Here is an 18884-nt window from a genome sequence, read left to right on the forward strand (position 1 = left end):
TTTGTGACTTCTATTCTTTTTTGCACATATCCTTGATTTAACAAGATGGGGAACATCTGTGGGCAACTTCCACTGGGCACTTTTTTGGAAGCAGGAGATGTGAATTTGAATCCCCTTGGGCTTCTGAAGAACCTGAAACTCAGGCTTTCTGTTGCTTGGGAGGGTCCCCTCACCTTGAGATTGCTTCAGCCAGTTTCTTAAACTATTCTGATGGATTTTAGTAGGTCAGGACAATTTTTAAGCAGCTCTTTGGTCTGTCCCTATCTCTCCCATTCCCCCTCTTCAATCACAGCATGTATGCTTACCCTCTGTTGTTTTTGCCAGCTGTTATAAGATATCTGATTACAATTGATCTTTTAATGTGTACTAGAGAGGAAGGGGAGAAAGAAAAAGAGGTCTTAAGCACTCTGGCTTTCTCAGCATCATGCTGCTCTTCTGTTCTGTGTTGTAGTAGAAGACTAATCCTCACATTTATCTCTCTACTACTGTTACAGCTATGGATTTTTAGCCACAAATCAAATTCTTCAAAAGAAGATGAGCTTTTATAACCCAGCTTTTATACCTGATGCAGAAAGAGATCACCTCTGTATTGTTTATCGCAGAGCAGAAGATCCTGTGCCTCTAAGACAGAGTTCTTCCTGGGAAGTTTCCTTGGGGCACCTATTTCCACCAGAAATAGCGCCTTTTAAGCATGGATACATCACCAGATTCTAAAAAATAAGTGCTTCCACACATTCATACGGTACCTACAGCACTCGGTCACCACATGGATATACAGTGACCATTAGGAGGCAGATTTTAGGTTCCCTTTACAAACACTTAAAAAACAAAAAAAAGTCAAAATACCTGACAGGTGTCCTTCAACTTTCCAATTCCCATTTCTTTTGAAGAACAAGGTTTTTGGTGTCTTAACACATGGGAAATCACAAACCGGTGGTAAGCAGCTAGTTGCACTGGTAGCAACTTAAGCCACGTAAAAAAGAAGAGATTAAAGAAAAGTGAACACGACTTACAAAAACCCCCAAGCCTCTTGGTAAAACTGTACCTTGTTAAATAGCAGAAGCTGTCACAGACATGCCTGCAAGAGAGTCCCAGTCATTAAATAAGGCTGGAGCCTATGTCTGGCTTGTTCACTGCTAGCTTACAAACTTTTATGTTTTAAAATATATTACCTGCATTATTGACAGAGGTTTATCTAAATACTTTGCATTAGCCAGGCTGTAAATGGGATATTAAATTATGCTAGTCTTAAGTTTTGATCACAAGGACAAACTATTGTTCTACATTTTCACTGCAGCTCTTTAAAAATAAGCTTCTATAAAGACATTAAGAAATGAGTGCAGATAGTCTATTTAACCAAGCTTTGACATTTATCTCATACGCAAGAGGGATAAAACTTGATTCAAAGGTAATTTTTTTTACAAATGCACACAATTTTTTTTTCCCCATTTTCTCTATTCGTGACACAGGAATGAAAAACCCAGCTTGTGGAGGGCAATGAATTCCTGAGTTCAAGCACAATTCATTTCTGGAACCTCCACAGCAGTGCAGCCAACAGGGGGCTGTCTGGCTACATGATATTATCGAATCTGCAGTGAAATCCTTTTTCTGACTGTACAATCTACCATCCACGCACACTTCCTAAAACTGGTTGTCGCACAGGTCATTTAACAGATCTCATACCTCCAAAACAGTAGAGCTCTTCTCATTTTTGTCTGATACTACTGGAAATTTCTTATTTTTGTGTCTGAAGTTTCATTATGCATAGATGCATAATGTAGTTTATCTATTTATTGATATGTCTGAAAACAACAGCTATTGCTTATTGGAAAAGAGGGAGACTTTCCCATTGTCTTGATGAGAGGAAAGGTGTGTCACAGCTGTTTCCATATGCCAAGAAGCTATAGCTATATGAGCATTTTTGTGTGAGTTCCATATGGAGATACCAATCTTCTGTAGAAGGAAAGAGGTAGACCAGGATGTTGTTAGCCCCTTTGATACTGATTCAAAGAGCAGATAGGCAAAGTCTGTCTGTAGGCGTATCAAAAAAGGAAGAATAAGGCCCTGAATATTCCTTACATTGGTCTAAGCAATGGAAATTAACTTTCATACTGGACTGCCACTCTCGAGAGCGGAGGGAACTTTTCCTTGGTGCCAGCACTGTTGCTCACACAGCAAGCGCATTCAGCTGGCTGAGCTTACCAAAACCTAACCCAAAGTCATTCAGCGAAACCACCACGGAAATATCAGAGCCAGGCTAATACTGAAGGAAACAGGAAGACTCTGTCAGTCCCAAACTTGTCTGGCTTGAGAATCACAGAACTGTAGAACCATAGTCATGTATTATTGTTGACTATTCTAGCTGGTCCGATAACATAATCCCTGAAGCTTTTCCTTTGCCTTTATTTCAATAAAATATTAAAAATGTATACGTTTGAGACTTTATATTCTATAATTTATGCCGTATATAGTTCAAATTTTATAATACTTAAGGTTTTTTTTGAGTATTTTACAAGAGATTCCAAAATGTTTTACTTTTAAAACCACTTAAAAGTGTAAAAGCTGCTGACAGAAGGTTCCTTTATAGGTAATAAAGCCACATGCTTGCCCTGCAAAGACCATAGGGAAATGTGAAACCTTCTATCCGTGGCTGTCTCCTATGGCTATGAACAGCAGAAGAAAACATTATGGATGTATTATTCCCATCTCTCAACAGAAGCTAAGTAAGTCAGCCTCTAGCTACTCAGCATTGTATACTTAAGATTGAAGATTCAAACTGGATAAATGCTGCTATAATTAATTTGTTAATTTCAGCACTTTTGAATGTAGGGCTCAAATTTTACATTAAGAGACAGAAGCAATGTTAGATAAATTTCATTTGATTTATTAACACAGAGCTATTATAAGTGAATCAAATTTGGAAAAAATATTGAAGTGTTGTACCTGAGAGCCATTAAATAACTTCCAACAAAAACAAACTGTTTAATTTAGAGTGAAAAAGTAATACCTCAGTGATACTAGCCCCCTCACAGAAAGATGAGCCATGTCACTCGTGCCATTGCATTTTCTCCATCATTTTTTCTTATTCCTGTTCATAGTTAAACATTTTCTTCTGACACAGACTTACAACTGCCACCTTAGAAAGGACATCCACGTATATCTCAGAAGTTTTCCTTCAAATACATTTTAAACTTTTTGTTTGTTTGTTTTAAATGAAGAATTGCTGCTCTGCTTCAAGTTAAACTGTGGTAAAATAGTAGCTCACCGCTTCGGATATATTTCAATCAATTATTTCTTGTGACTTCTGTGACAGGAGGTGGTGACGAAGAACACAAAGGGAGTCTAAACATTTCAAATTCCAATCGTTACTGCTAGTATCACTACCTCATTAGGAGAGACTTCCCCCAAGACTTAACAAGATACCATGATTACGGGAAAAGCTGAAACATTTCAGGTCTCTCTATCTGAATATCAAGCACAGAACCACTCTTACTCAGTAAAGTGTACCGCGTGCAGTACCAAGAAAACTGCTTTTGAAATTTGAAGAACAATGGCCTGTAGAAGTCCTAAATACACAGGTGTAAGTCACTTCATGTTTTTAAAGATGTACTATTTACCACTGTACATAAGAAATTAAGCGTTACAATTTAACTAGTTCATTCTTTCTGCAACACAGATCTTCACAGGCAAATTTATTGTAAAACCCGCTAAAGTTCAAACATGAATATTACCTTTAGTGTAGAAAAGATTTTGCAGAATACTGAAGGTGTTACTCATGAAACCACATTCCAAAAATGGGGAAAAACAAGTGTTTAATAATAATAGCTATATATGCAAAATGAATCAGTGACAAGATAGGACACAAATCAGAGTATTTTGGAGTTCACAAGACTGGAGGAATAGACCATGAACCAACAACATGGAAACTCGTTTTCTCAGCTTGACCTGGTAACAAGGACAGTTGATTGCAGATCTGGCCTTAAAAAGATGCGCCGTACTCACCTCTTCCTCTGAGATCAGAATTAATAAATGCCATAGAGAATTCTGTGGGGAAATGCATTACTGCAGTACAGCTACTAAAAAAAAAAAAAAGTAGGGCTTTTTTTAAACAAACAAAAAACTAACAGCCCTTCAAGATAAGTGTCTATTACCCCTATTTTAAGTGCAACATGGAGGCGTAGAAACGACAGTAGTATGCCACAGTTTGAGGTACCCTGTTTAAGAAGATAGGAGACTGTCAACAGACATAACATTACATAGTATTTTAATTCAAATGACTATGAAAACAATAGCCTGGTAACTTGTTTAGCATCATATAAGAATAAAGGCAGAAAAAAATCCATCACATCCAATTCTTAGGAATTCTTATTTGACATAACCATGAAGACATGGTTCCTTCTACTTGCAGTCTTTTGTTCCGTTGCCTACAGAATTTTCTACCAATTTCTGCAGCACCTAGAACAGCATCAGGCTTCTTGCTTGTACAGCCCACAAACATCTTCCCTGGCTCAGCACCACAGCAGGCCAACCCTATCATTAGATTAAATATTCTGTATGATCATGAAGATTGCTTCATCGTAAGCTAACACAAGGGGGCAAATGAAGATTGCAGAATCTTAAAGCGGGAGTTAGCTAACTTCTTAGTGTTTCACTTTGTGATCTTTGTGTTCTTTTTTACAGTTATTAGGGTTGCGTTTTGGTTTTTTCCCCCAAAAGTATTTCCCCCTTTGAGTTCCAATTCCCGTATCAGTTGAAACATTTTATTTACTTCCACAAAGACGATGAGAGAACTGACACATCTTTCACATGAAAAAGGGCCAAGAGAGCTGGGACTCCAGCCTGGAGAAGAAAACCCTTGTGTGCGTGTGATCTTATCAAAGTTTATAAATGCCTGCTGATGGGGGTAAGGAAGAGTAAAGACGACACAGCCAGGCTCTTCTCAGTTGTGTCCAGTGACAGAACAGGAGGCAACAGGCACAAAAATGAAATGCAGGAAATTCCATCTGAACAGGACAGGTTTCAGTCTCTATCCTTGAAGGTATACAAAACCTGACTGGATGCAGCCCTAAAAAACCTGCTCTGCCTGACCCTGCTTGGACTAGATGATCTCCAGAGGTCCCTTCCAACCTCAACTACTCTGTTATTTTGGGATTCCTTTTCAGGACCAACATTCATGAAGTAGCTGAGAGCACTAATAAGGTTGCCCTCTTCTGTGTGGAATATGATGAGGGGGGTGAAGCTGACAGTGATTTCACAGATGACAGCAAAAGCTACTACTTAACAGTCTGCATTCCCTTCTGGATCCGAAGTGCACAGTGCTTTAGTGAATGTTAGGAATGATCCGAGGCGTGCAAGCCCCTTTCCCCAAGCCTGACTCGTTCTCTTTGCCTCAGGCAAGATCCCTTCTGTCAGGCTGCTGCTTCTTCCAATTTCAAGAAACAAACAAAATGCCCAAACCTTTGCCCAGCCTGTCCCAATCCTTCCAGTTTTCCAGTTCATCAGATCTATCCTTCCCCTATCAATTCCCAGCTCCAACATTTCAACCTTAGATTTTTTTAGATATGCTTCTCTCACTAGTTGTCTTCACTCCTATACAGCTACCAGTCTCAATTTATTTTCAAGCAGGCCTACCTTTTCTTTCCCTTTTATATGAATTAAGCATCTTTTTCCTGTACAGTTCCTAAGCCTAGCAGAAAATAAGCACCTGAACTGAAGACAGTGAGCCTTCCTTTCTTACATCAGGCACAATCCTTAGGACCCCAGAGCTGCAATGCAGAGGGAGTTCCATTCAGCCATGGGCTGTGGCACCGCCCATGCAGGTAAACCTCTGGAAAATACAATTGCTAATATTATTTAAGGCAACTGTAAACCGCACGAGAAATACAACATTCTTTTGAAAGGTTAAAGAACTGAGTAATTTGAGTAGGCCTTCATAAGCGCTTGAAGCCATTTTCTTAATCCAGACGGGAACTTTGGTTCCTCAGTTAAGCTCTGGTTCTGCAAAGCCTCAAATTGTATTTTCATCACGTCCCTAAACTGTTATAAGCTGCCAGGGCCACCGAACAAGGCAGTCCAACCTTTCCCCTCCTACTTCTTCCCACCCCTTGCCATCCCCTGCCTCGTGCCAGTTATAGGGGTTTGCATGGTGAACCAGAAGGAAGCAGTCTGTTTCACTGTTCACATGAAGGCCTGCACTGGCACAATGAAGTAGTCACGAACAAATGGTTTTGGACTTTTACAAAGCCATGCAAACAGACTTACTTGTTGCATGCTTTCAGATGTTTCTGATCAGCTCTTTAGATTCACATCTACTCACAGAAGTCGTGGAAAAAAGTCTAGATACATTAAAATACTGGATCTACAGGAGTAACAGGATGGATGGCCCTCTGCAAGCACCACAGTCTGTAGCATGCTAACAAAATACAGTGACCTTCAAAGGGAGGGGAATAGTGGAAGAATAATGTCTTTTTCTTTTATAAGCCAACCCACAGAGTCTGGTCTTTCCAAGCATTTCTAAGTTTTCAAATGGCTGAAATGTATGTGCAGGTCTTTAGTATTAAGCAGTTACAGATAAGCAAATATAACATAGTGCTACTTAAAGAAGCCTCAGTGAGAGAGCTATCCAACTTTGAGCCAGATAGCATATTTTTTCTGAGTAGTCAACCTCATTTTGGCCACATATCTTAAGAGACCTGTAGTAGGTAAATGTACAGACGGAAGTGTTTACTTTATGAAAAGCTGTAGGCTATATAACACTGTGTAGTTTTACTATTGAGAACTGCTCAAGTCTGAACTAAATTGGAAATTTTAGCCATCAGGAATTTCACCAGTTCAAATCCATAGCAGAGGCAGACAAGAAAAGTGTGATTCTTACCAGCACATACACCAGGGTGAAATTCTATATTGTCAAATAATGCAGATTTATGAATTATAACAACTTGGATTCATATTCATCTACGTCATGTTTGTACCTGTGCAACTGCACCAGTAGCAGGCCTGTGAAGCCTGAAGTCAAAACAAATCCCCAGTGCAGATAAGCTTTTTTCCTCCTTTTAAAACATCTATATGGTGTATAAACTTGAATCTGTGAGCACTTATTTGAAGAAGGCATGTGGATTTTAATGGTGAAATATAACAGGGCTAATAAAATGAGATTAGCCAGTGATACTGAGTCATGATAGTGAAAAAAATAAAATCTTAAAAGGAAACACACTTTCAGATCTTGACTGTATCTAAAATTAGTGACATTTACATAACCATTAGTCTACATTTGACTCACCACACAGTTCTTGCATGCAGCTTTTAAAAGGGAAGGAGCCCCAGTAATTTCCATTCTCACTGCAGCAATTTCAATCATCTCAATAAAAGATTCCCCTGCAAGAGAAATATCTTAGTGGAAGATGAGGAAAAAAAAAATAGTAAATTCACAGTCAGATACACAGTTTAAACTTCTAGCCATAAAATTGTTATCTGTCTATAGACACAGTGATTTAAGAAATGAAGTGTTTAATAAGTTCTGTTAAAAATTTTGGACGACACTTCTACTTTATGTGCTCACTTTGCTAAAAACATGACAAAACGTTTCCCAGTTCCATTAAGAAAATGTTATAAAAATGAACACGATTTTAAGAGTTTTAATAAAGAAATACTGACATTTAAAGTAACACCATTTTAATATTTTTTTATATATAGAAATAAAGACACTTACCAAAGCATTGTTAGACAGGTGTAGCTTGAGATGGCTCCTTTAATAAATTCAGCTTTCATGTAAACCAAAGCATTCAAAGTTATATATGTATGTCTATTCTATATTTACCATCAGATACTATGAAGTCCTAACTATTGTTTCTGAATAGATGAAAACACAAACAAAAGCCAAGAAAGTGTTCATAAACAATCCACATATAAATTATGACAACAGAAAGGCATCTATATATGAAACATCCTTTTTCATGACTCACATGCAGAAGTGGCTAGCCTTACTTCAGCAGCACAGTTAATACTGGAGATATTTACAGTCTTAACACCAATATTTACGTGCTGCTAAAGTATGACAGACATCAGCATCACAAGATTGACTAATTCATAAGTGGTATTTCTCTTCAGGATGATGAAATCCTTGTATTTTTGAGGCAGCACAATATGGCCTGCACCTTTTCAAAACCCACAAACCATTATGTGCTGCTACGTTATGCCAAGGTGTCTACCATGCTTCAAGGAAATAGAAACATACAATGAAAGCTGAATGCAGAATTGTCTTATTGAACGTTAGTTTTCATGTACTGACATCAGCTGTATTAATAAACTACAAGATGTTTATAAAACATTTGTCCATTGCCAAGCTGACTGTTTATTTACAGTGAAGCTCTAGACTTTATTGTCAACTGTGCATAATACCTTAATGGGACATGAATCAGGAACTGGACAATTGTGTGTCTGATTAGAGGAACTAAAGATTATGCAGATGTTTACTTCAAAACAAAACAAAAAAGTCCAGGTTATTTTCTAATCTAACTTTTAGTCATCTGGAAACCTCTGATGTGAAAAAAAACAACTTTTACATATAAGAGAATAAGAGCTAATTTCAAAATAACCTTCTGTCAAGTACTATAATTAGTCCTCAAGCTGTTTGTTACCTCTGCAGGTTACCCTTGCCACAGTTTTTGGGCAGACAGATTTACAAATGCTTCTTAATCCATTTCAGGGAAAAAAAAAATATTAAAACACCCCCACAATAAACTGTTAGCAAGAACAGTAACTTATCTGTTATTAGGAGCCTGTTCATCTGCCCCCAGCCTAGAATGACCGTGCTACTTTACTTAAAGAGGTAGGCAAGAGACTTGGAGTTCACATCCCTGTCAGGTATCCTTTTCTTATACTAAAGTATGCCAGTATTTTAAGCGTGTACAGTACTTTCACTGGTTCCCTACATAACATGAATTATGCTTTCTTTAATGTTTTTATACCAAATTATTAAGACAAAAGCTACTTACACAGCACGGACCCAAGCACTCCGTTCCATTGTAATGAGCCTTCTAGTCAGTTCACAATAAAACAAATTCTGTGAATTACCAGGCCTATCTGTAAGCAAAAAAGAGTTTGGCAGGCCACAAAGGGGGAAAGTTTGGTAAGTTTTCCTTTTCTCCCTTCCTTTTTCTGCTCCTGCAATAATACAGCAGGACGATCTCTGCTAGAAGGGTCTGTTGCTACAAATGTGCCAATTAAAGTGAGATTTGCCAGTGTAAGTTTACAGGTAGCTGCAGCAACACTGAAGTTTTTATATAGCTACCTAGCTACAAATGCTACTTTAGGAACTGTATAAAAAAGCCAATTCCAGTATATTTTATACATGCACAACCGTATTTACACTTTTTTTTCCCCCTCTTACTATCTAAGTTTGTTTTTTAAATCGGACAGCTAAAATAGGCAAGCTAGATTATATAGGCACAACTTACCCAATACCTTGGTGAAGTAAGACCTGAATGCAAAGTCAAAATAAACCTAACTGTAAAGGTATGCTGTGACAATTGGTCTCCCCCCTGAAGAAACTGTGCTAGGCATAATCCAAGAGAGGAAGAGATAAAGAAAAATCTCCACCATACATACATAATGTGGAAGGCAATTAAAAAGAAAAAGGTAGATGCAAGCAAAAATGCTAGCCAGCAGTTAAGAGATTTACTTTAACTTTTCTGGGAAAAGAATATGAAAGATGTTCTCCAGCAAGAGAAAACACTGCTTCTTACTTGTAGATTTACCTTAAAAGATTGAAAGGAAATAAGACAGCTGCAACATGTAATACCTTTGGAAGTACATTTCTCATTTGTATGTTCAGGACAAATTCTTCATTTGTAAACTACGTGTGTTTAACTAGATACTGTTGTTTCAATTGCCTAGCTGGTTTTAGCTTCTAGCTTAAGCATGGAGTTTTTTTTCTTTTGCATAAGTAAATCCCTCTAAAATTAAACTACACACACCATGAAACGAAGACTTGGCAGAACTATTATGCTATTTTCTACAGTAAGTACACTAGTAAGAGAACTTGCAGGTAATTCCACCCACCCACAACATGAACACAAAACATTACATGCATTACAGGATTGTGAGGCGTTTTTTTGTTTGGTTGGTTGTTGTTTTTTTTTAAACTTCACTGCCAAAAACACCCCAAAACAAAACAAACGAACAAAAAAAAAAATCAAACACACCGTGACTGTATATTTTCTACGTCGCTATTAAAAATATATTTTCTCTGTAAGGAGAATAAGTAAGTTTTCACATAAAATTGAAGAGACTATGTGAGAGAAGGGGTTGAAGAACAGGAGAAGGATGAAAGGAGAATAAAAAGTGTATGATAGCTAAGCCAGAAACCTACTGAAATCCAGGAGTGTCTGTACAAAACTTTGTACCTCTATGTTTTGGTCATAAAGCTAATATAGTCACGCTATCAAGTGCTTCTCCTACCTCTACCCTCATGTCTTAAGATGGGGGGGCTGGGGAGGAGGAGCGGAGGCCTCAATAAAAGCTGGGAATCAGGTATGCAGGCAGCTCCATTAGATCCCCCCCCAAAGCCCCTGAAAGCAAGAGCTCTGCTGAGGAAGATGGAAGAAGGAAGGATTCTGAGGATGCAGAACTGAAATTCCATAGAAGCAGGCTCTCTACACATACACAGAAGTCAGGAATGCTGTTAGAAAAAGCAATTAAACTGTTGGGGGGGGAAAAGTGTGTTTGTACTATTGGGGTGTTTCAAATCAAGGAGGCTTTCCTTGACTTCAGTATTCCTTAGTGATTTATCAAAGACCAAGCCTAATGTAAAATATCATGTTCAGTTTTTATTGGTTTATAGTTAAGAGTTTATGACAACACCAAGCCCAATTCAATCTTTTTCTGACCCCATGAAAACCAGCTACAAGTGAATTTCTGGCTACTATAACTACTAATAGGCTCCTTAAATGCTACTATAACTACTAATAAGCTTTTAAATTCTATGTAACATATTGTATCCAAAAAGGTACCACTAGCCAGCAGTCTGACAGTTCAGTGATTTGGAGTAAAACATATTAAGGCCTTTCTATTAAACACCGTATATTGTCTCAGATGCCCAAGAACATGACAAAAGATTAAACATTTACCTTGTGTCTTTTGCTCATACAGCAAAAGCCCTCTTTTGATATTTCTTGGCAAAAACACCTTCCCCATTGATAGTGTTATACATTATTTGCACACAACCATATTCCATCGCTTGTGTTACTTACTCATTAATGCAAAGCAACGCAGATCCACTATGAATGCAAGGCAATTGCTTCACTGTTCATTGTGACCCCTTCCCAACCTTATTTCAGTTCAAAATTAGAAATCTGAAGGTGAAAGACACTGAAAGACTCTTCGTGTTCTGCAGTCTAAAACATTACATTATTTGTCCAGCAGTGCTACTCTCCCCATAGCAGTCACATCAGAAAGTACATCTCCATATCTGTTTTCCCAGTTTAGCTTCTTTGTTTAAACTAGAAATGAGACAGGGTTTGCACTCAGGTGGCACAGTATGAGGTGGGGCAGTTTCGACAAGTGTGTCCTGTACCATGCATTCCATGAAGAGAGTAACTTACTCATATGGTAGACAGGACATTTTGCAGCGATAGCTTTTTTGACAACTGATGGTGAATTTGCAAAGCTCTCTTCTCAGAGCTCACAGTTCAGTGCCACTAGTACACCATTCAATATGAACAAACACACTGACAGTTCAACTCTTGCTGTAAATGCTTTTTTTTTTTTTTTTTTTTTTTTTACTAAATTCATCTGGGCAAAAGACAGAATTAAAGAGATATTCTCACTTCACTATTAAGAAATCTAAAGACTTCCGTTCTCAAACATCAGAATTGTAAGATCTGAAAGTATACGTAACTGTGTCTAGATAATACACTGTTTACTTCCCCCCCCACCCCCACCAGTTTAAACAATAGTAGTTTCACTTTATTTTTGTCATATGCTTACTCAACACTGTAATATTTATACTGCAAACACGCTGGAATTTATAACTCTTGCTCATTCTTTAAACTCATATTTAGAAGTAAATGCAAGCTTAATATTCTTTTCCTCCTGCCTTCTGGTTGCTTTTGTTAAGGAACCCTCTTTCCCCCTAATTCTTAATGTCAGCAGCCTTTAAAGTGATATGCATATATTTTAAAAAAGGAGAAAAAGATTCAACTGAAATATTTCAAAGTATTACTTTAAAGGTACCAGTGTACTTTTGGCTACTATTGCATCATTATTATTTGATTCAGGTATAACCTATGATATTCAGCTAATTCACTCAACCTAATTGAGGCTACTTTGTGGTCATAGAGGAAGAAGAATTAAGAGAATAAGCTATATACCTTAATTGCTATTCTCCTAAAATAACAGTAAGATTTTGAACTCATGTTTAAGACTGCAGTTCTAAAAAAAACAGTCTGTCTCTAACCTAGCAATTCTGTGCTAGGGTTGTTTGTTTATTTGAATTAAATGACTGTAATCCAGCAATAAATTAGCCCCACTTCACCTCAAAAAGGAGCAGTCATTCAGGGTTGAGCTTATGCACACTCTCCATGTATCCCATACCTTCCAAAAAGCAGCTGAATATTTCTAAGACTACTATCAATCTGTGTTAAAAAGTCACAATTAATGCTTTGGATAATTTTCTGAACACAAACAAAGATGAATATTTAAACAGAGATAACTAGCACTGATCTGGAGTTTTGGTTGTAAATCACGGCTAAGGTTGAGCATACAAACTTTGACAAAAAAGGGATTGTCTGTTAACTGTTTCCCGATCATGCCAACAATTTTCCCAATGTAACCATGGCAAAAGACTGGGGGAACTACAGAAGCTGTTTTCAAGATAAAATATTAATAATGAAAGTTAAGCAGATAACTGTTGATTACTGAAATCTACTGTTACTAAATTTGGAGAATCTATATCATGTGTCCAGCCATCTCTCCAAGCATCATGAACACACATACTGAGACTAGCTGGAGAACTACTGCATAAGATAAACACAAAATAACAAAGCCAGCTAAAAATAAAAACCAGGAAGTAAAACCATTAAGAAATTCAGAAGTATAAAAGTACCTGGAAATTTGGAAGTGCAGTTATGGTCTATCAGCATCAAATTCAGTTTTACATCCTTTTTACTTCATCTCAGCCCTACAACCACTGCTTGTACTAGCTTGACTCACAGATTCGTTTGTACGAGGTGCACTTCCCCCCCCCCCCTTGCAGTCATGAAAACAAACCAAAGTGAAGACAGTTATTTGATACTGCAATATTGATGCTTCTATCGGAGCGATGAATAGCAACCAAAATGCAGTGGATTTATGTGGAAGGCAAGAAAGGAAAGGTAGTCCGTTCTGACGAACAAGTACAGGATGTCAAACAGATTTATAGCTTGCTAGCTGAAAAACCAGAACTAAGGGAAGCTGATATAGCACACAAATATTATCAATGTATATTTTAGTATATTATCAATGTATATTTTAGTATCAACTCTAGCTTAAAAATAAAATTGAAAAAGACTAACTCCTCCCACCTCTTTTCCCAGCTTCTAAAGAGTGTTTTGTCAGATGTTGATGCATTAACTAGACTGCTATATGAAATACTTTACAGGGAACTTGTAAAGTGTAACAAGCTCTGGGTTCTAACAGAGTTTGTAAAAGTTGTATTTCAGAAAAGCTTTCCAGATCCCTCTTGATTGCACCGGTATAGCTTGCACACAACTTTTAAAAATCCATCTTCCCTGCACCTTTGGCATGCACACAGGAAGAAAACTGTGTGAACACTTTCAATCTGTACCAGCATTCTTTCTGCTTGAAAGGACACATACAAAATTAAGAAAAATGAAGAAGCTATTTTTAAATTCTACAAAGTAAGTTTTATATTTCGTTATAGTGGTCATTAAAATGTTCCTTTCCCCCAGATTTTATTACAAAAAATATTAATGCTCAGTCTAGTGGATCTACCAAAAAGAAAGACAGGTCTGTCTTAAAATACAACTCCAGTTTCTATATTAGTGTTTTTTAAAAAATTTCATTAACAGCTTTTCAGACAAAAAAAAAAAAAGTATCTTGATTTTTTTTTTTAAGTTCTCCAATAAACATATCCTTATATTATTACACTATTACCCCTGAAAAGATTATCCTATGATTATAGTCCAAGTTTACAAAACTTGAAGTATATAGAATCATTGCTGGTAAAAGAGAAAATGGAACAATCCTTCTCCAAAAAAACAATACCCATACAATACAGATAAGCAATGTAATGTAAAGTTATTAAGATAGGGAAACAGGTTCTCCTCTTAAATACATTAGATTCTTAAAAAAATTTTTCAAAGCATATCAGCTAACTATTAGTTTTCTGTCATTTTCATTCATTTTTAGCTTTCTTAAAGAATGAAAAAAAAAAAAAAAAGATAGTTTCATTAAATTCTCAGAAGACTTGCTCATCTAGCCCAGGTAGCAGTCCCAGACCTAGTGTAAAATTTTGTGCTCTCCTAAGCTGACACCCAGTCTTTTATGAAAGAAAGCCATGCAGGTATTGCTGTTTAAGTCTTCTAAGTTTCTAACATACAGCAAAGCATTTCTTGTCCTCAACAGAATACTTAATACTCAAGCCGCATTTTGCAGGAACCCTGGTGGTCTGTGCACAGGATCAGTTTCCAAAGTACTGCTGGGAAAGTGGAAAATACATTAGTCAGTGTTAACCAGACTGCCTTCCTAGGTGCTATCTTATCTGACATTGGTAAATAATAATAGATCATAGGACAGTAAAATACCAATATACATTAAAAATTTTGGCTTGATATGTAAATAATACTACTTGCACTGCAGAAAACCACAAATCTTAAATTTTGATTTTGTTACACCTCAGCATTGTATGGAACTATAATGCCTAAAGACAAAAACCAGGCCCATAGCTCAGAATGCAATCCCACTTGTAAAGGGCTAAATTTGCTGCATGTCTGCTTCCAAAGATTTAGGGTCAGAGTGACAATGCTATAAAATAAGGGTCAAAGCACAAAAAGACCAAGGCCACAGAACAAAGAGCTTTTCGTGTCCTGAAAGAAGTTGCTTTTTGTAAGCCTGCCTTCTGGCTCAGACAGTAAATTTGTCTTTTTCTTGACATCATCCCTACATGACTTCTATAAAATGCCAGACAACTGTATGACTTAGGAAAGGTGAGACTGAACTGTTAGAAGAAATGAACTCAACTGTTAAGGGAATCCACTAGTTAACAGCAGAGGGACACCTCCTAGTAATTGCTATAACTTTTCCAATCCTTAACTGTATTTCTACAACTTCATGATTTAATTAGTCACTTCAACAGAAGTTTCAAGTGTCCTTAACACCTTTAGGGTGCAGATTCCTAGTCGTATTATCTACTTCGATTATTGTTTATTCAGTGGTAGCTGAGGAAATATGCAGGAGCAGCAACTCAGAAGGCTGTTTTAATCTTCCCCCCTCCCCTCCACGAAATATTCATAGAAGAGATACCAGCTAACACAGAGATGCGTATACTCCCTTTCAAAAATATTTATGGGTTGGTTCCCCACTTCCCCATCAGTGAGACCCACTACTCACAGCACTGAGCTAACGCAAAATGAAATGGTGCTTTCTAAGGCTGACACAGATTGCTAAGCAATGAAGTCCATTCTTCCAGCTAGAAAATGAACTTCACTTAGGATATGCTTTTTCAAAACAACAACAAAAACAACAACAACTCTATCCACTGAAAAAAAAATAGAAAAAAAAGAAAAAAGATAAGGATGGTGGGTGCCTCTTATGGCTTTATATTTAGCTAGATTTTCAATATTTCACTAACAAGCTTAAAGTAAAACCATGCTGAATTAACTAGAAGTTAATATATTAAGATTTATAATCCAATACCTAAAGCACACTAGTAGTCAAAAAAAATAAAATCAAAATTGTATTCTCAGCCTTATCAAACTGCCTAGTAAATATCCACAAACCAAAAAGAAGACATTAATCTCTGAACAATTAGAATTTGACTTCTTTTTTAATGAAAGGCTAGTTGACAGTATATTCTTTGAGCAAATATCAGTACTGCAAGAATTCTCTCTCCATCATAACCCAAACCTATATGAAAGAATCGGAATTATCATTAAATTGTGCATTATCTTTTTTAGCAGGTCTAAAGCATGACATTTTGAAAATCAGATCTTCCTTACTTCAAGTAATTATTTTCCCCTTCAAAACAGATGGCTTCTGCCCTCAAAGTTACTATATTTAATTTTTTTCAGTCCTACTAACTTACTTAAAAGCTAGAACTGAAGATTCAGATATGTGGAATTAGGTTAAAAAAACAAAACAAAACAACTTACCTTTCAACCGTGGAGATCTACAATGGTTTTTGAGTTTCAGTGCCAGCAAAATAGAAGTTTTATGTTTTCAAAAGGAAGCAGATTCCTTTGCTTTTACTCTGCATTAAGCTTATAATATCTCTCATTCCTATTTTAAACATGAAATGTAGCATTTAAGAACATTATTTGGTTTTTTAATTCTTAAAAAAATTTAATACAATTGAAAAATATCTTATTATAGGAAAAGCCTAGTGTAACATATGAAAGGCCTACTCCAATCATCCTACACCTTCTGAAGGAAATGATTACTCCTCATCTCTCAAGAAACACTGGTGCGAGTATACTGATTTTCCTTGTGGTGAATAGCAGCCCACAAGTTAAGGAATTGATGCAAACTGGCAGATTTCCCCTGCTAATTCTGAGTCATATGCGTCATCTTTTTGTCAAAAGCTGGGAAGAAAAAGAGTCTTTCTTCCAGCCTGCCACATGAAACCACCTGCTTAAAGACAGAACAGACCAATATTGCAATATTGGTCTGCACATTGCTGGTACTTACACATTTGGTTTTGCTTTGCTCAAATACTCAAAATTCTGAAGGCAGCCTTAATATTAACTTAACAAGAGAACCCATCTCTTTAATTTAGGGCCAAAAATCAAGCTGGTAAAAGAAAACAAAAAAAAAGGAGAAAAGAGTCATGTTGGCATGAAAATGCTTATTCTTAAATTGGTAGTGTCTTACCTGCAAAAGACTAAGGATTCAGTTCCTTAAAAGCTTACATGTATGCTTGGTTTAAGCACTTGAGTATTCAGCTAGATTTGGTATAAATATTCACATTCTCAAAATCAAGAGTTCATGTGTGTGATTAAGACCTCTTTATCACCGTACATGATTATCAACTAATTCCTCAATACCCCCCCCCAAAGCAAAAACCTCCCCTAGAACTCAGAGACTCTAACAAGTTCTGTGGCTTAAATTCCACATGTTCCATTTTTTTTTTTTTCTTTTGTGCATTTTACAAATTAAGAAGTGAGAAAACTATTTTCTTCTTTCAGATTCGTCAAGGTCAGTCATTGTTGGACTATATACTATGTGATGACACAATCCCTCTTCCAAAGGCTCCAGCACCGATTAAGGTTGGGCACATCATTGCCAGCAGATTACATATTTTCAAATTGCACTGGAGTTGCTGATCAGACCTGCAGAAAACAGGTGTAAATGTTTACTGTAACAATGCATTGTAATATTTCTATTGATTTGTGACACTGCCAGAGTGATTGTAACTAAGTATTCTTTATAAAAAAAAAACCAAACTTGAGAGCAGTTAAAGCAAGAATAAGTTTTAGACATTTATAGTAAGTTGTGCAAAAGAATGCAAAGATAATACTACTTGGAAAAACTGGTACAGAGTGTTGGAACAATCGTAACATTTTAATCTTAGATTAGCTTTTTTACATATAAGTAGACATAAAATATATACTAATATATGATACATATGTATATAAAATTAGATGGAGAGACAGGTATAAACACACTCTTAAAATGCCCTTGTATTGAAATTTGTACTGTGGCACAAGCATTTACATGACTGTGTGCATACATTTCAATATAATGAGAGAATTTGCATTGCTAAAATAAGAATTCTTGAGTGCTTTTCAAGAACCGTGACATCACCATTTGCATTACAGGTTATTATTTACAAGCATTCATGATGTTCTGTAAATCTATAATGAACATTGCAACTGTGAAAACTGTAATTTATTATGTAATGCACTGTTACATAAATTGTTTAAATTGTGCACAATATACACAGATGATCTCTCCTCCTCAGTTAAATATTATATACAGCACCTGATCATCTTACTTCAATTTTTTTTTTTTTTTTTTTTTTTTACATTCAATATAATATATTTTCCTTGACAAAATTACAGACCCAAAGTACCTGTCTGATGCCTTATCCTGTGTGTGGTGTGGTTTGATTTTTTTTTTTTTCTAATGAAATGGATTATTTATACTGTCTTATTAATTTGCATAACTTTGCAGTATTTTGTAAAAAAATTTGTAAGAATATTTTACTCACCATATATCCCATTTTTCTTGATACTTAACAAAAGGCAGTTAAGATTCAATGCAATGTTACTTTACCTCCCAAACCCCTGTTATCTTTCAGGCAAAGGGTTCAATGTAGCACATGACAGCAAATTAGAAACAGACAAACAAAAACCACACTGAGTAAGTTATGCCTTTTGGACGGTGGCAAGAGTGAGTGAGGTAAGATGCTGTGGAAGATGTTTCTTAACTTCTAATTCAGCAAAGCATAAGAACTGGCTTAACTTCCTCCTCATTCAGTGGAGCACTCAAAGATATGAAAGGTGAGTTAAATAAATGATTTAGGAGGGTAATCACAAAGACCAGCTTTTGCCTGGGGGAGACCCTGGGAAAGTCTCCATAGGTTCCCTCTTTTTCAACACAGGGCCACAGGCACCCGTAACTGTCCTGGGGTAAGCTGCTGCTTTGAATTGCCCTCTAGTGTTAGCCTT

At 36.6% G+C, this 18884-nt stretch overlaps 1 long non-coding RNA gene across 4 annotated transcripts in view; it reads right to left on the minus strand.

The window, feature by feature from the left end:
- Positions 1-2868: 2868 nt before the first annotated feature.
- LOC148055894 (uncharacterized) overlaps positions 2869-18884 on the minus strand; it is a 79965-nt gene continuing 63949 nt past the window's right edge. For 2 of the 4 annotated variants that reach the window (XR_015704481.1, XR_015704480.1), the window contains one exon: positions 2869-7374. This is a non-coding gene — a long non-coding RNA (uncharacterized LOC148055894). The remainder of the gene's footprint in view (positions 7375-18884) is intronic. The other 2 variants (XR_015704483.1, XR_015704484.1) reach the window with 2 other exon arrangements.

The sequence above is a fragment of the Nipponia nippon genome, unplaced genomic scaffold (assembly GCF_047370975.1).
Source record: "Nipponia nippon isolate SJK-2023a ecotype South Korea unplaced genomic scaffold, ASM4737097v1 scaffold_2, whole genome shotgun sequence".
Classification (NCBI taxonomy): Eukaryota; Metazoa; Chordata; class Aves; order Pelecaniformes; family Threskiornithidae; genus Nipponia; species Nipponia nippon.